This window comes from Puntigrus tetrazona, chromosome 20 (genome assembly GCF_018831695.1).
Source record: "Puntigrus tetrazona isolate hp1 chromosome 20, ASM1883169v1, whole genome shotgun sequence".
Classification (NCBI taxonomy): domain Eukaryota; kingdom Metazoa; phylum Chordata; class Actinopteri; order Cypriniformes; family Cyprinidae; genus Puntigrus; species Puntigrus tetrazona.
This window is the reverse complement of record NC_056718.1, coordinates 15,715,986-15,743,980: the sequence shown is the minus strand read 5'-3', so window position 1 is coordinate 15,743,980 and position 27,995 is coordinate 15,715,986. Positions and strand designations below refer to the sequence as shown.

The following is a 27,995-nucleotide window of genomic DNA, read 5'->3' as shown; positions in this document are numbered from 1 at the left end:
CATCTGTTTGAAAACCTGTGTAAACGGATCTGCTGAAAGTAGCTCAAATCTGCGTGAAAATGTAGTCATTAAATATAATCGTTACATCAACAAAATGCCTGTTTGTGTGTAGGTGCAGTATTTCAACATGATAGAGCATTATCTTTTAAGGAGAGTCCTGATATTTAATCTCTGAACTGCTGCAAAATGTAACTTACTAACGTAATAAAAAAACACACAGCAATACTTTACCTAAGGCCAATCTAATAAATGTGCCAGGGTCATGTATTGAACTATGTTTTAGCGCCACTCAGTGAGATATTTCTTCTTTGTAAAACTGCAGCAAAACGTGCAGTAAGGTACATAAACAGTGTTGCAGGCCATAAAAGTGCACATATTTTTTATGAGACCAGGACTAAGTCTACACTTTTGATTTTGATAAAGAAAAACATAGATACATATCTATATGTGACATCCATGGCAGTAGATAGACAGATACATATGTAGAGACACATTTTGAATTAACAGATTTTTAAATGTTTTGAAAGTCTCTAATGCTGCTTCACATATATTTATTTGATCCAAATACATTAATTGTGTGAAATATTATTTCAATTTAAAAGAACTGCTGTCTATTTAATATATTTAAAATATTTATTCCTGGGTTAAAAAGTATTAAAAGCATGTGTCTATCATAAATCATTATAATATGATTTTATATAATATTTGTTATATTTTTTATACACAATACTTTAGTATAGACCAAATTATTATTATTATTATTATTATTATTATTATTATTATTATTATTATTATTATTAATATTATTATTTATTATTATTATGTTATTACACATTTTGGCAGTTTATTAGTACTTTTATTAACATATATTCTGCATATTCATATTCTGCATCCTGCAAATCCCACTCTAATACTTAAAACTTAAATAAACTACTTTTTATTAATCAGCAGCAAATTAGTAGTTTAATGGTTGGGGAATTGGACCCAATATACTTTTAAGCATAAAAATAGCCCAATAGAAACTTAGCTCACAGGGCTTGCAGTTTTTCCCAAGAGCCTTAGAGTTGAGTGCATGTGCAATATTAAAAGCGAAGTGAACAAGAGTAAGCCTGCTCCACCCCCCAATGCCTTTATGGAATGCTTCTCCATTGCAGTGAGACAGAGAGAGAGAAAAAGAAAGAGAGAGAGAGAGAGAGAGGAGAGAGAGAGAGAGAGAGAGAGAGAGAGAGAGAGAGAGAGAGAGAGAGAGAGAGAGAGAGAGAGAGAGAGAGAGAGAGAGAGAGAGAGAGAGAGAGGAGAGGAGAGAGAGAGAGAGAGAGAGAGAGAGTATTGACGTACATCATGCACTGAGTTGTGCCATCTGCTCAACTCTGGCAGCTTAACATTATATATGGTGGAAACGCCCTCCCTCTGCCTGCTTCTTTCTTCTCTGATGATCAATCAGCAGTGGCTGCGTGGCCACCACAAAAGCTATCCTGTGGGTCACAGCGGGCACAGTGTACAGTAGACACTCTGGGCACCAGTAGACTGTAGCAGGGTGGAGCATTCATTCAGGCAGAGAGTGTGGTAGACAAAACATTACACTCCACATGAACTGTAGCAGAAACACTGTTAATGTGGGAAATTACAATACGAGTTTGCTCTTAGGATTTTGTCAGACATTTTAAGGTGACAGTGTTTGTGTGGGCAAACATTTGCACTCTAGCCTTAAAGGATAGTTCACCTAAAAATTACAGAACAAATTACTCACCCTTATGTTGGTCCAAACCCATAAGATCATGTTCATCTTTGGAAAACAAATTAAGATACATTTTGATGAAAACTGAGAGCTTTAACCCTGCAGGCGAAACAAATAAAAGAATTAGCATGTTTAAGACCAATGAACTTCGCTAAAATACTTGCACTCCAGTCGAAGCAGTATATTTATGTCAGTACTGTGCATATTTATTAAATATATTTAAATAATGCATATATATATATATATATAAGAAAAAATAGGTTATGTTTATATTTAATAATAATATAATAAAGTATATATGTGTGTGTTTATATATATATATATATAAATAGTATATATATATATATACATATATATATATATACACTATATATATACATACACAAATAATAAATACAAACAGTACACCTACATATATTATGTAAACAATAACTTTATTTTGGATGCAATTAATCCTTATTAACTATTTAATAGCACTATAGTATATGATATATACATGATATATATATATATATATATATATATATATATATATATATATATATATATATATAGATGTATACATTTACACACCTAGCATACATGTACACATATAGCTTATATAATGATCATAAATAAAAACATTTAACCACTTACCAAGTTGCTACTGTTCCACTAAATACCATCGTGACAAGTAATATATATATAAGAGACAACCTAATTGCTACTTCATTATTAGTTAATCCATAATATACCCGTGGAATATTGGGGTCTGGCTAATTTCTAAGGCATTTGTGAAACGGTATATGAGAAAAGACATATGAAAAAGCCATCCACTTAGGAAAGACCAACAGACTGATACACATGCAAAGTATCCAAACATGGTGCATTTAATCATATTTCTAACCAATATCTAGCACTTAAAGTATATCTATTGAGTTGTTTAATAGTCAACGAGAAATTGGAAATAGATAACAAATTAAAAATCCTTTTCTGACTTACAAGAATTACTGAATAAGGAAATATGTTCAAAAAAATAGCATGCTATACTGCCCAGTTGTTTGCCCACAAGCTTATGCAGTTGTGCTGTAGAAGTCCATGCTCCAGCGAGATAGAAAAATGAGGCACAACAAAACCTCCTGACTCATCTCCATAGAACAGAAACAATATTCCTTTTCCCTCTCTTTGCACCTTCCCTGCTGTACAGCTGATGGGCCAAGATCAGCCTCATTTTCTCTCCTTTCTTCCTCTCCATCTATCGCCAGACACAGACTGCCTGAGACCCAGCCCCACAGCAGGGAGACATTCCTTCACAACTGATGGACTGATAATGGTGCCCTCCTCTGTTCACTTCTGACTGACATGTTGGCCTCACTGTCGCCCTCCTCTTTTCTGTCGCACAGGAGACACACACACACACTACACCCCACGCAAAGATCCCGCTCATCCAGGCTGATGCCGCCAGAGGATAATTCCCAGTGAAGCACTAAGCTGCGCATTCCACGCCTGGGTTGATGAGCTGTGCAGAGACCCAGACCAGCTGTGCATCTGAGTCTCAGCACTTGCCTGTATTTCTGCCTACAGCACACTGCCTCTATAGCTTGGTTCTGGGTCATCAAGAGATTATCACTGTCTGTCGTGATATATGAATTGGTTAGAGGAAGATTAGGAAGAGAGTGGAGAGGCAAAAGTAGAAAGAGAGTGTGATGATAAATCAGTCTGAGAGCTGGATTTGAGAAACTGATGTAGACAGGGGCACCGCTGAGCATTTCTGCATCATTAATCTACAGAAACTAATGCATGCTCCATAAGTACCTGGGTTGTTTGAAATTATGGCTTATTTAGCACAACATTTGAGCAGATACATTTGTGACGCAGGTCTGAAAACTACAGTGGATATTAATACTCCCAGTCTTACCACCCCAGCAATAACGGAATAATAATATATGCACCGTGAGACCAGATTAGCAGGTACAATAATGGAAAATAACTGAAACGATGATGATATAGTTCAGGCAGAAAAGAGGTTTGATTATCCTCACCTAAGAAGTAAATGCCATGCTACTACTCATAATAACACTGATCAGTTGATGGAACCACAAGAATAACAAAATATGTTATGCAAATAAAAATAAGGCATTTAATATATAAATAGAATATGTTTAGATAAATGTCTAACATTTAAGTGTAAGTATACTGTAAATTGCAAGTCACTTGGGGTAAAAGTGATCTTGCAAAATTCCTAATTGTGAATAGCCATCTATTTGGGTTAGTCTTGTCTGTTCTAAAAATATTGTCATGAAGGAATAAGAATAAGATATACCAAAATGACCTAAATCCACTATTAGTGTAATGAAACAGGAAATAGAGTAAGATTGCAAATAACAAATAAATAAAAATACAAACAAAGTTTTATTGATAAGGGGATAAATTCTGTTAGAAGATAAGTGCTAAGGAGATTCACCAACTAGAGAATGTTCTATATCGGTGACATAAATTCCTGATCTTACAATTGATGTTTGCTTAATTAGTTTATGCAAAATGTGTAAGTCTATACTTCTTTGAGATATTTAATATAGTTATCCAAGTTTACTATTATTATAGCATTATGCGTTTTCCTTCAGATTCTCTGAATCCGCGCTGATGTGGTTGTCTTGCTTTATTTCTTTAGCCATGCATCATAGTTTTTGGTGCAATAATTTATTAATATGTTTAAGTATTGTTTAGTCATTCTCTGTAATCCCATTCATGTACATCATGACTATAATCGACTCTGAAATTGCTAATCCTGAATTACAAGGTCACGACTTGACTTCGTGCGCTACGCCATGCCTTCATGCCACATGCTCCTGTGCCTGCCTTCCCTCTGTGTTAGTGTATCATTGTCATCAGCTGTGTGTCGTTGAATTTAGTCAATTACCCGGAGTATTTAAGTCTTGTGTTTTGGAGTTCTGTTGGTCAGCGTCCAAGGTCTATACCCCAAGGTCCCTACCAGTGTCTTTTAATACCTGTAATCTACCTGCCTGCCTATTTCTACCTGCCTGCCTGTTCTACCTGCCTGCCTGTTCTACCTGCCTGCCTTTTTGTATCTTTATTTAACCATTTCAAGATTAAATCCTTTTATTTTCATTTAATCTAGATTTGTGTGCTCTGATGCTTACCACTAGCACGTGACACATGTAAATACAGTTCAATTAAAGTTAAATTTAAGCATTAACTAATAGTATTAGTTAGAAATATATAATTGTAAAATGTCATTTATTTATTTCTTTCAGACCTTTTAGTAAAGTCACTGTATTCTGAATCCTGTGCCGACTATAGGTACTATATTCTATGCAACCAACTGAATCAGTTATAATAAGCCTGTACATCATGTTCTGCATATGCTGAGGAAGAGGAGCCACAACAAAGTACAAGGAAAGAAAAGCCTGAGATATTATTCTCTGATTGTGTAGCTTTTTCCCCTTTCAAGCTCCATATGGTTAATGCGCAGAAGCAGTAGCTAAGAGGAGCATTTTCCTAGAAGTGGATGAGTCTCCATTCCACATCTATTAGACTTCTAGGAAGGAGGTTCAAGACTTGAAAAGGAGAATATCCAACTACGTGAAGCTCTGATGAGTCCTTAAAATGAAATTAGGCAGTTACAGACCTTCACAGCGATATGCAGGAATTTAATGGTGCTGCGGCAGTCAGCCACAAGTACCTCAACCACAGCAAATGAGCACCTCCAGTACCGTTTCCAATAATATGCAGCAGCACCAAGTCTACCAACCTACTTCACTTGCCAGAGTTTCATCCAGGGCGAGATGTCTTTTTGCCGGCAGGTGCAGATCTATACGCCCTCGAGTCAAGATACCAGACATCTACTGGTCATACTGTGCCATACTCTTCCTCCCTCTGAGGCGGCCTCAGAGCCCTGTGTGTCTAGAGACTTCATACAGGGCCCTGACCAATGATACCATGTTTCACCCATCGAGATCCCAGCGAGTTGCTCTCGTTTAAAGTTGGCCCTTGACAATCTGCTTCCTGTGTCAATTCTTTTAGATCATCTGAAGTTTGAAGAGGCACATCTAATTGCAGACTCATTTCTTAATTTCTATAGGCCATACACAAACAGTATGGCTGCTCCTTTACTGAAAGATTTGGAAGACCTCACCAGTGTAGCCTAACCAAAATAGCAGCAGTCAGCAGCCTTGGATGTTTAGCCTGTAGACTTAGCCAGGTTTGCCCTTCAAATAAAAGCTCTTGTTCCTCATTCTGGGGCAGTCTACACTCTGCTGGATTGCTGCAGAGTGGCTCATGTTTGAATCCTGGTGCCAAGACAGTAAGGATCTAAATCAAATGAGCAGAGATGTATAATGGTGCCACAAAGATCAGGCCTAGTAATAAAGTCCAGACCTGCCACTGTTCTTCATAAAGCTGATCAAACTCCTGATACAGCTACATGGTTACTATCATCATGTTCTAACCCAGCCAAGAGACCTGAACAGAGTAGAGAGTGTTGTCCCTATACTGTAATAGTACAAAACACGTCCTAAGTCATCTTTTGAAACTCAATAAAAGAGGACACAATGAAATGGATCAATGATAATAACAGTTGCAGGAAATATTTAGAGAAATATTACCAATCACCATCTTGTGTAATGAAACATCTTAAAAGTCCTTCATGAACTGAGCGACCAATCACAGACAGAAGGCACTTGGTGAGTTCCACAAATGAAACCCTGTACCTGGACAGGCCTGAAGTTCTAAAACATGCTCTGCTAACAGAAAGTGATCCTGTTGTCCTACAACACAAGAACCAAACCCTAAACACCCATGCAGTGCTCAATGATGGATTTGAAAGAACCATGCTACTTTAACTCCTGACTTGAAGGGATGGACAGAGGACCTAGCATTAAGAACAATTTGTTGAGATGTCAAGAAACTCATTGGGGCTTCATGTACCCTTTAGGGTATACACAACATCACAGCCTTATACTTGGAGCTCCAGAACGCCTTTACTTCTGAGAACACAAGTCTGGCTGAGCACTCCTACCTCATTACAATAGAAATATCAACACCTGAAGGGATTCCACTACAGCTACTTCACAAGGCATGTCCCCTTCTTCTAATAGAGCCAACCATCCCCACCTGATTAAACAAATTGAGCCTGTGCGTATTGGGCTAGGAGAATTCTTGAGAATTCTGGCTGTGTAGTTAATCTCCCCATGGACTCTGTGACCACTGGAGAAGAATCATGCTTTATTATCCACCACATGGTTAGGCATAATGGTAAAAATCATGTGGTGTTCAGCTGCTCTTTGAACACAAGGGTCAAAATCTGAACCACTACCTACTTGCTGGACATGCACTTGGCCCATGCCCTTTTGGACGTGCTGTTGCATTTCAGGAGCATGCATGTGCAATAAGTGGAGATATAAAGGGAATGTTTCATTAGGTTCGCCTACTGCCTCTGCTTTGTCTGGTGTGATGTGTTGAACCCAGCACCTCCCAGTCTTTATAAGTGGCATGTGCTGCCCTTAGGTACAACCTGCAGCTCCTGCTGTGCAATCTATGCTGTACAGTGCCACACATTGGACAACACACGCAACCAGATGACATCCTCAGATCAACAGTTGAAAAGCTGAGGCTTTGGCTATCACATGACAAAGTCAAACCCCAAGAATCAACACAACTCCGTGAATACATTTTTTAGACACTGTTTAGCGTGATTCTCTACAATCCTGTTCATGTGCGTTGATGACTCTGCATTTATAATAGAATCTGAAAATTGCAAATCCCTATTATACATGCAAATATATAATCTAAAAGGGTAATTTAAGCATTGCAACTAATAACAACTTGTTATTATATCACTGTAATATGTTATTTGTTTATTTCAGACCACCTATATAACAGTAAAGTCACTATATTCTGAATCCTGTGGCATGTTCTGTACTGACACCTGGGTAAGCACAAATTTTCTAACCAGCACATACAGTCACCAACATTCCTACAAAATGATTCAAAACATCAGCAGCTAAATAGCCAAAATAAATAAATAAACACTTTCATAATCCTGGACAAAGTCAGAACATGAAGTGTCATCTGATAATAGATTAAATATATCTCGTTTTGAAGATCCTCTCTTTTGGAAGGAGTCAACAAGTTTCAACTTTTGGCTCTGTTGAAAAAAGCTCTCATCCTCTTCGCTTCTGCATTGCGAATGAGAAAAAGGAAAAATATGGTGATGGTGCGGAAAGGCTCCCTTAGCTTTTGTTCGCAAGAAGCACTCTTCCTCACTCAGCTCTCATTTTACACTCATATCATGCTGTTCTCAGCAGCATCCAGATTGACTGTTGTTTTTCTATAGTGACTCAATTGCTTGAGCCACACATTTTAAACCATTTAAAAGAGCGTCACTGATCATGTGGGATTCCCAATTGCTGGCTTTTTAAAATCTCAGAAAGACAGAAAGAAAGCAGCACCAGAGATCCCTATTAACTACTTGAATGCTTCATACTTGCAGCTGTGCACTCTCCTCGTCTCTTTCATACTAATTTCACATCTACTGTATATCATCACTATACTGCAAAATTTAAAATGCACAGTTTATTGAAGAGCAATACGTGCCTTGGATCTGATTCTCAAGCGGAATTTATCTTCTATGATGGGTATATATGGATATGTCAAAATCAAACATAGCTGCTAGTAATGCACAAGATGTTATAAAACGTTCTGCTAGAGTACATTTAACATATCTGTCTGTTTCCTGTTTTCCATATACAACTCTATCGTTTCCACATATTTCCACCTCAGATTACTTAATACATTTTTGTATAAAATTATATTTACTATAAAAGTATACAATGTCACCTTTTTTAGGAGATGCATGCATTATCTGAAAGCTGATAAATAAGCTTTCCATTGATGTATGGTTTATTACGTTAGAACAATATTTGGCTGAGATTCAACTATTTAAAAATCTGGAATTTGAGGGTGCCACATAAATAAATAAATAAATAAATAAATGAAAAAGTAGAAAATCAAAGAGTCTTTAGTAATCCTTTTTATATAATGATTTTTAGCATTAAAGAAAAATCAATAATTTTGACCCATACCACGTATTGGTAACTGCTACAAAAACAACCATGTAATATATGACTATATACAGAGAAATAGTCTCTGTAATGAGAAAAAGTTTAAATAATAATTGCAATTCAAAAGAAAAAGACGCAATAAAATGTGTCACCGTAGAACTAAAACCATTCTAATTATGTACATTGATAGGCCTATAATAAAGTATTGCGTCATAAATCAGATGCTTGATAATATAAAATAAAATAAAAATAATTCACAACTGAGTCATTTCCCCTGAGTATTTAAATATCTGTTGCATTTTGTCAATGCTTCCTGTCAACAGATCTCTTTCCTGTTTTCACATCCTCCAACTATGTATTCTGGAGCCTCTAACATTTTAAATCTTACACTCTCATCTTTTTCATGTTTTTGCACGCCTCTCTGCTCTATCTGGCTGTTCGCTCTCTCTCTCTCTCTCTCTTTTCTGCTAATACCCTGGTGCTCAGCAGGGCCCTGCACCCCACAGTGTGTCTGCCTGCATCTCACGCTCATTAAAGATTAAACATGGGACTCTACCAGTGCACAGGCAGAGCTGTGGGCATGGAGGTAACTCCAGGTTCACTTGAGCTGATTGTGGCAATTATGATTTTATTTTCTAAAGCCCCTCAGGTGCCAGGGGGAGGAACATGAGCGTGATTCAGTGTTTAATACAATCCTGTGTTCCTCATGCAAATTTACATGTCCCACTCCTAACAAGTGGGTTAAAAATAAGCTGTTTTGCCTCAGTAAATGCTGTTTGCTTTATACATATAAACTTCAGCGAATTACAAAGCTTAGGTTCAGATGGAAAAGCTACAAATAAATAGACCTATTCAGATCATTATACATAATTTTAAGTCAACAGAGAAGGCTAAGTCTCTTTGGTTTTCCTTAGGAATTTCAAGGCTTTTAGGTGAAGATATTTTGAAGAATGTCTTTGTTTGAAGAATGTCACTGTTTTTTCCACACAATGAAAGTCAGTGGGTTCAAATCATTGCAGAAAAACATTGAAACGTGGAAAAAAAAAGTTCCACAGAAGAAAGTAAGTCATAAAGGTTTGGAACAACAATGAAGGGGGTAAAATATGAGCCAAATATTTTCTGTTTTTGTGAACTATCCCTTCAAGGACGTTATTAATGGTTTTAATGTTTGTTACACAACTTAAATTATGCAGTCAGATCTCAAACATGAGTTTTGAAACCATTGTGTTCTTTTAAAAGTAATGGTCCTTGCACAATGGGTCCGAAATTTTTGTATGAGGTTTTCGGGTTCTTTTGAATTGGTCATACTTTCCTAACAAAATGCTTGATATGGGTGCAAAGAAGCAGAATAAAACCGAACCTCCCGAATATCTTTATGATGGAGGAAAGTTCCCGAGAGGCAGTGTGTAGCGTGACTGACACAGCGTTAGGGTCGTATTTATTTTTTAACGTACAAAAATTTCAGACTGTGCAATGACCTTAATCTGCTAACAAGTTGCTACATAAGCACAACTGCTACCACAGTAAAGTGAGCTTTCTGTGTTTTCTGAGCCAGAATTCTATGAACCAGAATGTCTATATTCTAAAAAAAATAAAAAAAAATTCCTAAGGGAAATTCCAATAACTTTCTCTTCTGGGTTTTAGGCCTGCAAACTGAACAAGTTCCTACGAGAATGCAATGTCTATACAAGCCCGTGCTGGTGCATTTTTGTGCTTGAAAAAGGGACGTTATAATGCCGCACCATCTCAGTGATCTTGCGTTAGGCTGTCGGCACAATCTGCCTCCCTTCACAGACAACTCGCTCTTCATTATGCATCTAGAGAGAGGGGGTCTCGCCTCTGTACATAATATCTCATGCTTGGTTAGAAGCCTGCTGCATAATTAGAGGCGGGAAAACTGATGGATGGGGGGAGCAGGGTGGTGTGATGCTGAGCGGTGTGACCCGCTGACCTTGTTATCATTATGGGTGGTAGGGTTGACCAGTCCAGCCCCTGCTTCAGCAAGCAGCTGTTGCCTTTAATGGCATCATTTGCTCTTCACCTTGTCACCCTCTCTACCTTTCTCTCACTAACTCTCTTTCTGCCTCTCTTCCTCTCTGTGGTATCTCGTCTCACGGTCAAGGGCGGTTGAGAGCATGCAAATCTGACTGGCAGCCTCATCAAGGTGAGAGGATTCAGATGGTCATCTATATACAGAACCACCAAGTGTGGATGATTCTTCTGAAATCTTTAAAAAATTCTACAAACATATACAAAACTATATGTGCATTTACAAATACATTACTTCTACATGACTAGAAAATATGATTCCACCATAAATTAGATACAGAGGTCCCAAATAAAGAAAGAAAGAAAAAACAAAAACAGTAAGAACTTTAGAAAGAAAAATACAGAAAGACAAAAATATGCAAAGTAAGAAAGAAAATACTATGGAAAGAAAACAAAAAACAAAACAAGAAAATGGGGAAAACCAGAAAAACAAAAGTAGACAAAACAAAACAGGAAAAGAAAAGGGAATATTTCCAAGAAAGAAAGAGAAATATAAAGTATAAAGAAAAAATGAAGAAAAAAAAGACAAAAAGAAAAACAAATCTACTTGGAAAGCCAGCAAGCTAGAAATAAAGAAAGAAGAAAGGAAGGAAATACAGAAACACAAAAATACAGAAAGTAAAAACTGGAAAGAAAGAAAAAGAAAAGAACTAAAAAGAAACTACAGAAAGCAAGAAAGACAAAAAAGAAATACAAAAGAAAGATGCAAAAAGAAAGAAAGACTTTCTTAATGATCTAACAACTCTTTGTGCAAGTAAGGGTGACGGAGACACAGATGTTTCTTTGTTTTCTCCTTACAAATGCTGGAAAATATTGCTCGGTAGCTACTTGACAAATGTATCATTAAAAATCCAGCACGGCTGGCTCACTTTGGTTACGTGAGAGGAGGTGCCGCGATCGCCTCATCAGCGAGCACGTGATGGGGAACTTCAGCTTTAAGAGAATGAATCTCCTGCTGTGGGATTAAATTGAGTTCTCTGGTAGCTTGATGAGTCAGTCTCATACGCACACAGTCTGAGGCAGCCTGAAGGCCAGGCGACACGACAGACTCTCCTGAGCTCACTGATTTAAGTGGCAGTTCAGAGCACGCCATCTGCACTATTTGGGTCAAGGACTTTTTGTGTTTTCGATGCGCATTTAAGACGATGCGGTGCTTATTAAACTCTGGCTATGGCGGTATCTCAGTGTAGTGTGGATTTTGGAGAGCTCCTAAGCAGGTGTACTGTCTGAGAGATAGGAGGGTGGAGTGAGAGAGAACGAGAATGAAAGCTGCAGAGTGCCGCAGTGCTGGAGCTCACCTTGTCAAGCCCCTCTCTGCGGGCAGGCCTTGCCCTTGCAAACAGCAGACCACCAGCGGGTGTCTCAGACATGCAGAAGTGGAGATGCTGGCCTATTAAAAGAAAGAGTTTTGGTTTAGTGCGAATTCAAACATTAGCATTTAAGGCATCATATTGATAACAGGTATTTATGATTTAGACAATTCCTATAGTGTTGCATTTAAAAATAAAAGTAAATGTGACCCTAATTCTGTTTAAATGTTTGCATTATTAGAACCATAAAGTTTTTTTATGTTTTGTAGTTTATAGTGGGAAAATGGATATCATAAACAATTTTCATTTCAGGGTGGAGTAACCCTTTAAGAAAAAGGAGGAATGGTGGAAAATAATTCTTCTGCAATCACCATTATGTCAGCAATGCTGTTGTTTAACTTGTAGTTAAGTTGCTTGTCTTTACTGTACCCTTCGAGGAAGCCATGTCGCTCTGAAGCGGCTTCCGTCGAGCAAACCGCTGTAGTTCGCTCCATATGTTTACTTCTCTCGGGTACGTTTTTTTTTCTCCCTTCCACTATTTCAGCCTCTGATTCCGGCAGCTTCCAAAGACCAACAAAATAAACACAAACGCACAAACTTCTCTCTTCAGCATTAGCGCATCACAACAACAAGCGGCGAGGGTTTCTGACAGAATCTTCTCTGTCTTTATCGCAAGAGAGATATCAAACAGTCAGACTAGTTCTGAGGCAGCAGTTAGTTAGGCTGATGCCGTTCCAGACAGCTGTCATGGAAACAGATGTCTGTTCGATTTACAAGCTGCAGCTTTGCTCCCGTGGTAGCGGCTTGCCGGTGCCTCTTGATTGCAGCCTCGCTGTACCTGCTCCAATGTGGCTTCCATTGAAGTCCCTGCACAAAGAGGCCTCATCGTGTGATTGTTGGATTCATTAGTGGAAATTCCCTACACTTCCTTCCAGATTTGAGGCCCGAGTCAGCTGTGACATGGTTTTTGAAGAGAGCAGAGACCAGATGTGCTGTAATGATGGGGTGTTTTTGGTGTGCCTCCTCCTTCCTTAATCTCCAACAAATTATCACCGTGTTTGATTATCAAACAGCCTTCAGATGAGTTCTAAACGTTACCAGTTGGAACGACTAACTTCCATCAATATTACAAAATGAGCTAATCTCCGTTTCCCCATTAGGCTCGAGGATAAGGTTTCATGTTCAGGACCAAAAAGTAAGGCTTGCATATGGGAGACAATCTGCCATACAAGGTAGGCTCAAGAAACCTAAAGCCGTGAAAGGTTACAAGCACTAAATCCTCCTTGTTTTGACCAGGCAAGGACAATTGGAGTCTCCCGACCTATAACTGTTGACCGCACATCCCGGCTCTGAAGGTCTTGGATCTCAGCGGGAATTCAGAGGAGCTTGAGCTCTGCGAGCGAAGGTCAGGACGGACTGCAGCTGAGGCCCTAGTGTTGAGATTCTCACCTCTGTTTATTTCATGAAAGAGAAGGTGCCTTCACTCCTCCTCAGCCTGCTGTGCAGCTTATCTGTATTTAAGACAACACTCAAGGCATCTGTCTAGACGCAGGCTTAAAGCAAAGAAATGGCCATGACTGTTATATAGCTTGAGAAACTACAGCACTTAGAGAACTTCGGAAACAATGAACATTGCCAACAGGTCAAGGCTCTCCCTATTCTCACTACATAATGAAAATTCTGTCAGAATTTAGTAACCCTGTTGTTTGTAAACTTTTATGACCTTCTCTTTCCTCTTTGGTATTTTGATGAGACTTGTGGTCAAAAAAAACATCTGGCTTTAAGCAAGTAAATAAATAAAGATCTTGTTTTGTGATTTTGAACAACAACAGTTTTGGGGAAAAATATTCCTTAAATGTCTCTTGAAACCTGTTTAAATCAAGGTTTTAAATATTAACTGGATAAAGCACATTGGATGAAGTTTTCCTCAGCTATGATGCTGAAGAACACTGAAAACAAACAAACAAAAAAAACCCACTAAAACTAAATTCGAATATATCAATTTGGATAAAATAACAGGTGAAAATGGGTAATAACAGGACTAGATCTTTGTAAAGATAAAACCTGTATTATACTCTTAGATTTTCAGCGTGAACTGCAGTGACATCTGCTGTTTATACTGAGGCATTTCAGCACTGGTGCATTTCAGAGCTATGGCCATTTTTGACTGCAAACACCTTGCTGAAAACGAGAGCAAGATGATGCATTCAGAGATAAAGAATCAATAATACATTACAGTGGGAGAATATTAGCCAGGTTGGAGACTTACATCAGTACGCTCACTACAATTATTTTTGTCACTTATAATGCATCAAAAACATTTTAAGTGCTTATATTTCTGAGAGATGGGAAAATAAGCACCAGCAGTCAATCTCAGGAACAATATATATGACAATTTAATTGACAGAACAATCAAAAACAAACATTTTAGATAAGCACTGCTCTTCAGAAAAGAAGAAATCTTGTTTGAGTGTTGTTTGGAACATTACAACACTAGCCAAAAAAGCAAAAAAATAAATAAAAGCACATTGAGTGTAAACAAACTACAACATCATCCTACACACCTAAAACAAAATGTAGCATTATAAAATTAATGTGACAACCGTGGACTAACACAAGGGCTTTGCTGCTCCCTCTCTGGACAGCCTGTCTGCTTCCTCATTGCCTGTAAAGCCAGCATGACCTGGAATGTGCATCTAGAAATGAACAATAAGAGACATGGTACATTTCTTCATTTGTAGTGATTTAACTCGCCATTTAATGCATTTGTTTAATTACTCATAGCATAATACCGAGCATGTATGAGAACATCCAAAAGTGAGTAGTAAAGTTCTGACATTGGAGACGTGGTCCTTAGCAAGGTCCAATTTCTTCAAAAGCTAAATATTAATGTGAATATGAAACTTTACATATTCACATTTATTAAGTGTACAGCAATACACAAGTGCTATATGCCTCATTCATATGTAGATTTAATTTCGCCAAGTTCTGGTATAGTCTACAATATATGAATATTAGATTTAATACTTGGACACTGATTTAATATTGTTGCAGAAGTGCAGTATATTCACTATCCTACAAGCAAAAAGGAGTTAAAGATTACTTCCAGACTATACAATGGCTATAAAAATCACATTAATACTTAACTCTCCATCCTTAATCACCAGAATCAACAAAAAATTATGCAGATATGCAAGACATCTCTCTTGTGTATGCGTTTTAAAAAAATGATAGGGTGAAAGTCTGCAGCTGCTCATTTACAGCCCAAACAGAATGTTTACACACGAAGGATGGGACATAATGCTTGAAATGCTCAAATTGATGAGCAGATGCCCTATTGTACATTACTGTGAGTACAGATAAAACATACCCATACAACATCAAGTTTTGCATTTAGTTCATCCAACTTTTGAAGTCATCCTTGTTGACAATGGCCCCACCACCTTTAAGCCTCCAGCCATTAGACTTCCAAGTCTTAACCCAACTTGTAATGCCTTGGAAAGCCAAAAAAATATATAAAAAAATAACAGTGCACAAAAACTCAAAATAAGTTAAGTTATGAGAGTGCGTGAGTGTATAATGTGCATATATATATATATGCAATATATATATGCAAGTACACACATGCACATATTTGTGTATAATACTTGCTTGACAACACTAATACGTGCAATTAATCAAATTTGTTTATCAAGCAAATCTTGTCAGTAAAGTCACTTTCTCGATTAGTAGTAAATCACCATTCAGATTTCACCTGATTTACTACACAGAGCTGTAGTTCAACGACAAGTTGGGCAATTTCGCCTTCATAATTGCGGTAACGAACCACTTTCGATTTTAAATGCGATACTGCCTAGCTTGTCAGTGATCTATGGCTCTGTGTAGTAAAGGCTGAAAACAGATGATTTCAATTTACTAATCAATCAAGAAAGTGGCTTTACTGACGCAGATGTGCATGAAATTTTACATTAACATATTCATAAATATACAGTAATCAACATTTGAAGTGGATCAAAACCTTTTAAAGTTGTCCTAAAACCAAAATGCGTTCCTGTCTTAGGACAGCTTTTTGACCCACTTCAAATGTTGACTGCTATATATTTTACATACACATACATGTATGTGTGCAAGCATTTGAACAAGAAAGCAGGGAGCACATACCATTAATGGTAAACTTGCTGTCTGTGTATAGCACAACCTTTTTAATATTCTTTTCTCTGGCTTGCTCGAGTGCCTTGCAAGCAGCCTGTGAAGAAATGTTTAATGATACCGTTATCAAAGGACAAAGGACATGTATAATGATAAAAGGGTATAAGAAGAAGAAGCACGGCTTGTGAACATCTAACTGTTCTTACCTGCAGTTCTGCTCTTTGGTTGGTCTGTCTTCCTGAAAGCCTCTCAGCCACATTACTGACAAAGTATTCAAAATAATTAAAGTCCACCTTAACACTTATACAATTGTGAACATTTTAAAAGAAAGAGGAAGCTATTAATCAGATAACTTACAGTGGATGATCACGGCCCCAATATACACCGATTCCTGCACGTGCTCCTACTTTCCCATTGGCTGAGCAGCAGCCATCAGTGTATACTACTACAGCATCACCTGTAACAAATACAAAACGTTACACTAATGTTTAATGCAATGAGGTTTTACCATAGAAAACTGTTTATTTTATAAAAACCAACAATATAGTTAGCTTAATACATACATAATATATATTAGACCATATATGTAACAATTACCCATATGTAAATCCATCACTACTGGCTGCGGCTGCAGCTGTCTTTGGCTGTGGGACCTCAATAAGTTTCACTCGCTTTTGGATAAGAAGGTCCCTCATTATCACCATCATCACAGTCCTCATATGTCCTTTTTATTTCCAAGAGGAACAGCCATTGAGGCATCAGGCACATTTCTAGAAGGCAGGACCTCATACTCGCATCCTTAAATGGAAACAAATGTCAGTGTTCATCACTTGCATTACAGCACGTATTAGCAGCAATTCCTGCTGTGACATGACTTGTTACAATCCATCTATAATCATTTTAAACAGCATTCCATCAATTCCTTTTTCATTAGAGTGAAGTCTGATTTTATAACCTTGTATTAATTAAGAGACCACGATGAATGATTCATTAGTTATAGCCAGGGTCATTTAGAAAACTAGTGAAAGAAAAAGGTGAAACGAAGTGTGACCAGTTATAGGACGTAGGGCAGAGACAAGCAGAGTAAGCCGTTTCTGTTCTTACATTAGCTGTCCAATACTATTCAACTAAACTTCTAGAACATACAGATATGTTCCAGATAAAAAGTATGCAGCATATTAAGGGCAAAACTAAAATATCTTAGAGCATGTCCTACAGCTGTCTGCCTGTCTCTCTCAATTTATTGGTAAAGACAAAAATAAAGCACTAATTTGCTTTATCAATTTATAGTTTGCATAATCTTAATCCTGCGCTTTTTCTTTACACGCCTGGAAAAACCTGATGATCCCTAACATGCTGGATGTTTATAAGGAGGTATATGGTACATCTGCCATCCTAAAAAAAGCTTTTAAATGACCTTTTGTTCTCCAAACGACGACGCAGCTGACTGGCTCCTCACAAAGGCCCAAGCGTCCTGTTCAGAAGCGAACTTCTTAAAAATCGCGGAGGGAAACTTATCCACCTGGTGTTTGCATTCCTCCCTTTAGGAGAGAACTCGCAGTCAACCAATACGATGCAAAACGCGCTCACATTTACAAAGAATACATATCGTATAGTTGCTCACCATGTTTGGTATACTCCCGGTCTAAATCCCGCCCTTACAGCGTAGAAAAGTTTCCTTTCTTGCCCATTTCTTCTGCGGCGTCACAGAAAACCCTGCGTACAACATTAAACAACACAGGCAGTCTTAACATAGTCTCTGCTTAGAGCAGAGTACCGTTAAACACGACTGTGTTCTTTAGTGGTGGCATTTTTAAAAGCCAATGGCCACAAAAACAATCTGACAAAGACGAAATCTTTCACTAAATATTTGTGGGTTCAATATTTGGACTGTAGTTCGCAAAACCTTCGCTGCATATGTAAGTTACCGACTGCCTCTACGTTAGCGGTCAGCTGACCAAACGCTTCTTCCTGTTTGCTTTTTCAATCCTGTTCACAGAGCGTTACTGCCATCAACTGAAGAGGAGTGCAGCAGTAATAATAATAATAATAATAATAAAATGAGAGCATTGAGTCAGAGTGCTTCGATCATATTTAATACTGCGGCGTTTTAAAGAAAGACGTTTCATTTAGTGAGACCATACAGCTCGATTCATCAACATATGATTCTTATGAACCGAATCTTTTAAGTAACACCGCGCGACCAACGTAGTCCAAAGGAATGAGTAGTACGAATCGGATCTTTTAGTGAATCAATCAAACAAAGGTTTGTTTGCGAACGAATGCCTCTTTTGAACATGGGATCTTCTATCATAGAACTCTTTGATCGGTAAAACGTCTTAAATACAATCAACATATTAAATACGTTATTTTAAATTTCTTCATACATTGCAAGTCAGTATTTTTAAGTCCTGACTACCCAAAAGATTTTATGGTATTTTAAACGCGAATTAAAAATGCTTTTATTCCTTTACGCGACACGTGAGTAAAAGAGCGGGTGCGTGGCGCCCCTAGCGTCCCTGGATGTTAATTACATCTCCCATAATGCAACACACCAACTCTCTTTACCGGCCTCTCGCGAGAATACGGCCTCTTCCCAGGCCGTCGTTGAAAGAGGTGAGACCGCTGAATGTGCCCAGCTAAAGATATATCGAATTAAAATGTCTGAAAAAGTCATATTTATGTCCGCGAAAAGAAATTTATGTTATGTATAGACAGGGATGCGTTAGATGCCAGTGCATTAGAAAGTGGATGGCTGTTTCAGAAATAGAAATGTGAATAGTTAAGATGTGTTAGCAGACGTGTATTACTACAGTATTACTGGGCCCATGTGCTCCTCTGAGGTCGTTTAAAATGCTTGTGTAGTAAAATTATTGTATCTCGATGGCCCATATTTATGGTACAGTTAAGATTGTAATGTAAATATAGTAATTTTATACCAGCTAGTGGTGCTAACGAAATGCTAAGAACATGTTTGGAGTTAGCCGAAATAGTATGCTCAATGATAACCTAGCTGGTGATTACTTAAGCACAGTTAAATTTATGATAATAAAGTCGGAGATAGAAAACTTAATGAAGTCCTGAGTTATTTATTCTATAAAATCTGTTTGTGTTTCAGACACAGGCCATGTTCAGTACCAGCGCGAAAATAGTGAAGCAGAATGGCGAAAAGCCAGATGAGTTTGAGTCTGGCATTTCCAGGTATAATGTGATCATATCTTTTGAAATGTGATTGTGTGTCTGGAGCCTCTAACGACGAGCTGTTGTCTGTCTGATACAGGCTCTTCTTGAGCTGGAGATGAACTCTGATTTGAAGGCTCAGTTGAGGGAGCTTCACATCACTGCTGCTAAGGTAAAAGCCCTGCTGGTTCACTTCAAATGACTGGCATCCCATCAGTAGATCAACTATAGCTGAATGAGAAGTAGCTGTTTGAACTTGACAACCAACGTGGACATCCTGTGAGATGGCGCTCATGTGGCTCTGTCCTTGTGGCGTAAGGGAGCGCAGCACTTCGGTGCCATGACGTACATTCCCGTTCCACGACGTTGGAAAACAAGCTTGTCCCCGGCCCATGGCTGATGTGGATGGCGTTCTGTATATTCCTACACCTTCCCAGAGCCCTTTGGGCCGTTACTGGGGAGGTAAACCATGCAGTGCACATGCCCGTAACTGTACTGATGTATGTTCATTCAGGTGTATGAATGTATTCATGTACTTGTTTGCTTGCGATGTAAAATTTAGTATTGTTTTCTTCTCAGGAAATCGAGGTTGGTGGTAGCAGGAAAGCCATCATCATCTTTGTGCCAGTGCCCCAGCTGAAGTCCTTCCAGAAGATCCAGGTGAGGCTTGTACGTGAGCTGGAGAAGAAATTCAGCGGCAAGCATGTGGTGTTCATCGCACAGGTAAGGCTGGTTCTTTCTGAACATGTTTTTAATGTTTGGCTGCTGTTTTGTTATTCCTCGAGGTGGTATTTTTAAATGCGTAAAATCCTATTTCAAACTAACGTTTAGTCTGTTAGCGTTGAGATTACAGATTATGCAAGTGTTCCTACACTTGAGGCATTTACTTAGAGCAGGTATGCACAATTTAAAAATAGATCAATCTAGTTCAATAGTTTAGTCATATTTCCCTGATATGCACTTTTTAAAAAAAACTTAACCATTGGATTGGACAACTAAAATTGCTCTGTGTATACATGACGCATTTGAAAGGACAATTTTAAAATTTAGAGAGCACTAAATGGTAAAGTTCCTGAATTGTGCACACCTGTGAAAATTGGACTTTGAAAAAATTGTCCCATCACATATTGCAGACATATTAAACTGTAATTTATTTATTAATAAAAAAACTCTTGATTTAAAGATTTCTGCAAGCTTTTTTTTTTTTTCTCCAACGTGGACATCCTGTGAGATGGCGCTCATGTGGCTCTGTCCTTGTGGCGTAAGGGAGCGCAGCACTTCGGTGCCATGACGTACATTCCCGTTCCACGACGTTGGAAAACAAGCTTGTCCCCGGCCTCTGGCTGGTGTGGATGGCGTTCTGTATATTCCTACACCTTCCCAGAGCCCTTTGGGCCGATACTGGGGAGGTAAACCATGCAGTGCACATGCTTTTTAGAACCACAATGATGTGACTTTTTTTTTTTTTTTTTTTTTTTTTTTTTTTTTAATGGGGGTGCTGTATGATTTGCATGCTGACCATCAATAATTATTTTGATCTTGTCTTCCAGAGAAGAATCCTGCCTAAGCCCACTAGGAAAAGCCGCACAAAAAACAAGCAGAAGCGCCCCAGGAGGTAAATTCGTCTTGTTGCATTTTGGAAGCCGTGTTTGCGGCGTCAGGGTTAGTAGTGCTTTTTTTCCAGTGTGAATGTGCCTACCATAGCAGTATTAGCATATCTAAAACCAACGTGGACATCCTGTGAGATGGCGCTCATGTGGCTCTGTCCTTGTGGCGTAAGTGAGAGCGCAGCGCCGGTGCCATGACGTACATTCCGTTCCATGACGTTGGATAACAAGCTTGTCCCCGGCCCATGGCTGGTGTGGATGGCGTTCTGTATATTCCTACACCTTCCCAGAGCCCTTTGGGCCATAACTGGGGAGGTAAACCATGCAGTGCACAGCCAAAACGGTTATATTAAAGATGCTTAATATTTGGGTCACATGAAGTTCTGTTTAGTGGTGAAGTTAACCCACTTAACCCGTTTTCCCTTTCAGCCGAACTCTGACTAACGTGCATGATGCTATCCTCGAAGACCTTGTCTTCCCCAGCGAGATTGTTGGCAAAAAAGGATTCGCGTGAAACTGGACAGCAGCAGGCTCATCAAGGTCCACCTCGACAAGGCACAGCAAAACAATGTTGAACACAAAGTGAGTGTGTTTTTTTTTTTTTTTTTTTTTTTAAATTACCCAACGTGGACATCCTGTGAGATGGCGCTCATGTGGCTCTGTCCTTGTGGCGTAAGGGAGCGCGCACGCCGGTGCCATGACGTACATTCCCGTTCCACGACGTTGGATAACAAGCTTGTCCCCGGCCCATGGCTGGTGTGGATGGCGTTCTGTATATTCCTACACCTTCCCAGAGCCCTTTGGGCCAGTTACTGGGAGGTAAACCATGCAGTGCACATTAATTGTCAGAGTGGGACTGCCTCTTTTTTTTTTTTTTTTTTTAACTGGACATTTAAGTAACCAAGCTAATCTGGGTTTTGTTTCAGGTTGAGACCTTCTCTCTGGTGTCTACAAGAAGCTCACAGGAAAAGATGTGATATTTGAATTCCCGGAGTTCCAACTGTAAAGTGCAGATGACAAAATAAATTTGTTTACTGTCATGGTTCCTGTCTTCTTTTTTTTTTTTTTTTTTTACACCAAGCTCATAAATGTATTGCAGCAGAAAGACATGTTCTGAAAAGGTATGAGGTCATAGCAATCCTTTTATTCATGTGCTGTTTTATTGTGCAGCTGATTGAGTGTGAAAAACGGTATGCAAGTTAATCTATTGTTGAACGGCAGGGCCACAGTCCACGTCAAACACAACGGGCTGGTTTTGTAGAACTGATTGACATCAATTTGTAAATCAAGCTGAAACTTCTTTTCTTGGGTTTGTGCAGTAGACTTAAGCAAATGATATAACTTCATTCTCTATCCTTTTAACGTTATGTGAAACAACACTAACTCATGTGAATGTGGGTGCACTGATGAAGAAAGCTCACCCAAAAAAATGATAAATCTCATTTACTAAAGTAATTCCAAACCGGTATAATTTTTTTGTTCTGATCAACACAAAGGAAGATTGAGACATTTGTAACCATTGATTTTCGATTTGTTGAAGTCAATGGTGACCCAAAACCTGGTTGAAAACATTTTTTTGCAAAATATTTTCGTTTGTTTGCCAAAACAAAGAAATTTGTGCAGTTTTGGAACTACTAGAGGGTGAGTAAACGACAATTATCATTTTGGGTGAACTGTTCCTTTAAGGGCGGTGTAAACAGGTTGCTGACCCCTTTAAGTATACAACTGTTGGTCTATAACCTGTGGTAGTTGTAGTCCTCTAATCTTAAAGTAAGAGTCTGATGGTAAAGAAATGGCCCATCCATTGGGGCCTGTTTAATAAAACAAGTATACTTAAAAAAAAAAAAGGGGGTTTTAGTTATTCTGACTTATTCTGATTTGATTAGGTTCAAAATAAGACTACATGAAATAAGCCTGGTTTGCTTGGTAAACTTATTTGGTTTCATGAATCTGAGATCAGTTGCATAAACTAAGACTCTTTAGCTTTTTTTCAGTTATGAAAAGGCAGAATTGTCTTTATTTTGGAGGACTTCTTGGCAAGTCTCAATGGTGGCTAAGTTTATGCAACTGGTCGAAGGCGCTGCAGAGGGCGCTGTTTTTCCAGAGCCTCACTGAACTTGGAAAAGAATAAAAGATTAGTAGTAGTAATGTAGCATTAGTACATTTTTCATAGAAACCATACACTACACTCCCGTATGTTACTTTAAACGCCCCACGATCGTGTTTTGAGATCACTCTGCTCTCATAATATTCAACGTAAAAGTTGTTGATCAAGATAGCGGACTTCGCTCTCTTCAGGAGTTTGTTTAGGAGAGGGTAGTTAAATATTATATACTCAACCTATTATATCGCGCAGAGTGAGCGATTCTCTCTACAATTTTCTGTGTGGGTTCTTCTTACAGTAAACAAAGGCTAAATTTAATTGGCGTAAAAGTTCAAATCCAATCACAACAAACATGGCAAACCGACCAGTTCAGAAGGAGACCGGCAATCAACCACACTTCCTACAGTTCAACAACCTCGCATGCGAAACTGCTGGAGGAAAGGTAAAAACAAGCATATGAAATATATTAATATCTCACAATATAATTGTAGACAGACTGCGTTTGCTCAAAGAAATGGACGAACAAACTCCTAACGTTATCATTAAAGGTGATTTTTACGTGACGGACGAGTGGTTTGCTCCTGCTAGAAATCTTTTAAAGGTTAGTCTTTCACATGTTCACCATTTTCTAGCATTATTTTGTATTTATTATGATGATCTGAAACTTTTAAGAGAGACCCTCCAGTATTCATAGCCTCGGCGTTTACCGAATATGGAAAGTGGATGGATGGCTGGGAAACCAGGAGGAAAAGAATTCCAGGTATACGTCCGCTTGCACAAATCAAAGCGAGTTCACTGCAGAACTGGAAAATAGGGCTCTGTGCGTTACTCATTTCTCTCTAATGAGCTCTAGTTCCACTGAGCCTGGATGAATTAGAGCAGAATAGCTGCAGGCTGCTTCCTTCTCTCATCCATCCAATCTCTATGAAGATCTGTAAAATGAACGCATGAGAGAAAGATGTACTGCAATACTGAGACGCTTCCTCATCTGATCAGGCTTTCAGGGCATGTTTTGTAATCTCAAAGAGTGCTCAGTCTGTACTTACAACAGATTTCGGTGATCACATGAAAGATGCATCTTGTCTCTCATCTTGTGTTAAAGGTCACGACTGGTGCATCATTCAGTTAGGAGTTCCAGGAATTATTCATGGCTTTGATGTGGACACATCTTTCTTCACGGGGAACTATGCACCATACACCTCCATTCAAGCTGCGTGCCTCGGTGGATATCAATGGCCGCAACCTTTAAGAACCAAAGTATAAGGTTACCTTCATTATATCTAATGTGTGTCACGTTTAAATCAGATCCGATGCCGTCGTTCACTCTTGAAGGAGATCGTACAGGCATGGCAGCTTCCAAGCCAGTTTGAAGCTGTGGCACAGGTGTAAACCATCATCCAGTGCGCTAGATGTTTTTAATATGCATAATCTCCTGTCTGTGTTTCTGAGGAACTCATTCTGAATTTATGTTGGACAGCTAAACTCAGACAGCTGGGAGGAGCTTGTCCCGATGACAAAGCAGAAGCCGGGTACTCTGAATCATGCCACAACTATATGAATGTCACCTACCCACACAGAGTTACCCATATCCGCCTTAACATATATCCAGGTAATACACCATGAATCATTCAGTGCAATTTTTATTAAAATGACAAAACAGAGAATGTGATCATTCATAATAAAAAAAAAATGGCCCGGGGAGAGATGTTACTGCGGAGCAGCATCTTAGAGAGCCATTTGTTTTGTAAAATGAATACAAATGAGGGTTGTAAAATGAAATAAAATATTAACATTTTATTTATATACCAGTTAAACACTGGTACTATATGTATTCCCTTTTTATTTACTTATTTTTCTTAGTGGATGATTTCTTTGCCTAAGGTGCTTAGACAAATCTTTTGACAAATTGTTGAAACAGTTGTAGCTTTGATTTAAAGCTGAAGTGCATGATTTCTGTGCCACAAGCCACCGCAGTTAGTCCTGGCCTAAGCCAACACTAAAGAGTGCAACACATTCTTTCAGTTACCTTGCTTCGGAGGAATTTTTGCATAGGAATTAAAAATAAAGTCTTTGTTAAAGTGTTATAAGCCATGAACCAAATAGGTAAGCTATGATGTGAATCACAAGATTACAAACAGAAACAAACAAAAATAAAATACTTGAAAAAAACTAGATAGATATATATATATATATATATATATTAGTTCCTGAACAATACCTTTTTCGATCATAATTTCTATTCATTTCCAAAGATTTAGCTTCAAGCTGTCTGCCACGATTGCACTTCTGCCTCAGAGAAAATAATATTTTCCGGCAACTTTACATGACCAAAACACATATTAGACGGCAATCTGTAGAGATTACAAACTCTCAAAGTTAGTTTTAAGTGAGCTTTGAGTAGATGCAGAATATAAATCTTATTTATTGTCTTATGTAGCATAATGCTAATGTGCATGAATGGTCACGTAACATGCAGCATGTGCATTTTACATTTTAAAATGTTTTTAAGATATGATAACATAAAAACTAATATGTATAAAACTTTTTTTATTTTATTTTAACTAATGTGACGTATGTCATGTTGCCTTTGTTGTCTTGGTAACATCCTAGCTAAAGATAATGAGGAAATTACATTGTACACACACACACACATATATATATATATATATATATATATATATATATATATATATATATATATATATATATATATATATGTCATAATTCTCTGATCGGTAGAAATTTCTTTTCAGAAAAATATATACTATAGATTAACAACATTGTAACAAAAATTTTTCCTAGAAAATCAACGTACTGTTTCCTACCTTGTTGCCTCAGCATGTTACCACAACTGTTTTAACCTAGAAACACTGGAAAAAAGCGTTTTAACATTAAAATGACACCTTAGCTTTAAATGTTTTATTGATGTTTGTCAGATGGCGGTATTGCGAGGCTGAAAGTTTATGGTATAGGAAGAAGGACTGGTCCACTGTGTCTAGTCAAGACCTAGTGGATCTTGTTTCCCTGCTCAATGGAGGTGTATGCGTAGGCTACAGCGATGCCCACTTTAGTCACCCACATAATATGATTGGTGAGTGATTTAAAAAAACATTTTTTTGGACTGACAAGTTGAAAAATATCTTCGAGAGGCACTATGACTATTGTGCCAAAAGAAGCATCTAAAATGCAGATCACTTTTACAGACTTTTCCAATCAGGCATATCATAAAAACTCTGTCTGGACTGTTTCCCAGAATTCATTTTTAATAACTTCCTGAGAGAATACTACACATCGCTTCCCAACAAATAAGTTATGGTCTGTTTAATGACTGTTTGGAGAAGATTATGGAATAACATGAGAGATTTTGAGATCTAGATCAGTACTTTGTGATTGTCTGATTGTGTGTTTCTCTGTAGGTCTAGGGAGGGCTGACAACATGGGTGATGGGTGGGAGACAGCCAGACGCCTGGATCGGCCCAAAGTTTTAAAGGTAAAAGCAGCCTTTTCATTTTTGAAAACATCACAAATATATATTATATTTGTATGTTATATTATATGTTATATTTCACACTGATCCCATATATTGGTTTTCAGGTGGATGAGAAAGGCATATTACAGGTGCCGGGTTTTGAGTGGGCTATTCTCAGACTCGGACATCCTGGCCTCATAAGCAGAATTGAGGTAGACACCAACCATTTTAAAGGTAAGAAAAATAATATGTTTTTTTTTTTCAGATATGTAGAATTTTTTGGTTAAAAGGTTTTGCATTTGAGTATCTGTATGGACGCCTGGTCCATGCAACAGAGTAGCAAATAAAAAGGATGTTGTTAGATAGTTTAAAATAAGAAATAAAGTCGCAATTGCAAGAAACAATGATTCGATTTGAAATACACTTTGAAACATGTGATACTGTTTAAAAGCATAAGAGACTTTTTATCAACCGTTTTCCTTAGGAAATTTTCCAGACTCCTGCAAGATTGAAGCCTGCTGTTTGACCCCAGATGAGGAGAACAGCTTCATTCGTAACCAGTGGCGTTCTGAAAAAACCCCGGAGTGGAGAATTCTTCTTCCTCCTCAAAAAGTACGACTTGCCCATCTGATAATTTTATTTGACTTTATCTTCAACTGTATTGCTTTTTGTTCTGTGTAAATGTGATTACAATCTTCTTCATCTAGTTGAAGGCACACCACAGGCATTTGTTTTCTGGTGAGTCTGTGGTGCAGTGTGGGCCTGTGACTCATGTGCGTCTGGTCATAGCTCCCGACGGAGGGGTCAGCAGACTCAGACTCTGGGGTCGACCGGTCTCCAACAACACATCTCGCCCTCAGCAAATCTCCAAACTGTAATGCCATCAACACACGGTTACAGAAGAATGAAGGTCATTCAGTGTGATTCGAAATATTAACACAATAAGGTTAATAACACTAAAGATTGAGAACATACTATATACAATACATCATCTGATAGGCTTTGCTGTGGTACAGTATACAAACGAATTATTGTCAAGGCTAATGTTTCAGAAAACACCAATAAAATACTCTCAAAATAGCCTTCATTTTGTTTGCCTTTCATATTGCTAAATATGACATTTTAGATTTAAGACATTTTAAATATAAATAAAAAATAAAAATAGTTTTGAAAAGACATATGTAATACGTATTGTATCTGTCTACTAGTGTTAATACGAATGTTTGCCTGAATCAATTTATATTTATACTATTTTCATGTTTGAAATGTTTGCATGCATCATAAAACCCTTCTGAAAAATAGAATTATAATAATAACAATTATTGTCG

At 38.0% G+C, this 27,995-nt stretch overlaps 4 non-coding genes and 3 pseudogenes across 4 annotated transcripts; 6 read left to right on the top strand and 1 right to left on the bottom strand.

Moving 5' to 3' along the window:
• Window positions 1-14,531: 14,531 nt before the first annotated feature.
• On the bottom strand, window positions 14,532-18,856 carry LOC122324639 (annotated as a pseudogene).
• A 569-nt stretch (window positions 18,857-19,425) lies between these two features.
• LOC122325492 lies at window positions 19,426-21,795 on the top strand (annotated as a pseudogene).
• Window positions 19,751-19,971, top strand: LOC122325612. Its single transcript, XR_006247351.1, has one exon. It is a non-coding gene; the product is annotated as a small nucleolar RNA SNORA73 family (small nucleolar RNA).
• Window positions 20,698-20,918, top strand: LOC122325616. The gene has a single exon (XR_006247355.1). It is a non-coding gene; the product is annotated as a small nucleolar RNA SNORA73 family (small nucleolar RNA).
• LOC122325623 lies at window positions 21,212-21,431 on the top strand. The gene has a single exon (XR_006247362.1). It is a non-coding gene; the product is annotated as a small nucleolar RNA SNORA73 family (small nucleolar RNA).
• Window positions 21,716-21,935, top strand: LOC122325621. Its single transcript, XR_006247360.1, has one exon. It is a non-coding gene; the product is annotated as a small nucleolar RNA SNORA73 family (small nucleolar RNA).
• Window positions 21,936-23,425: 1,490 nt separating this feature from the next.
• LOC122324637 lies at window positions 23,426-27,747 on the top strand (annotated as a pseudogene).
• The last annotated feature ends 248 nt before the right edge of the window (window positions 27,748-27,995 follow it).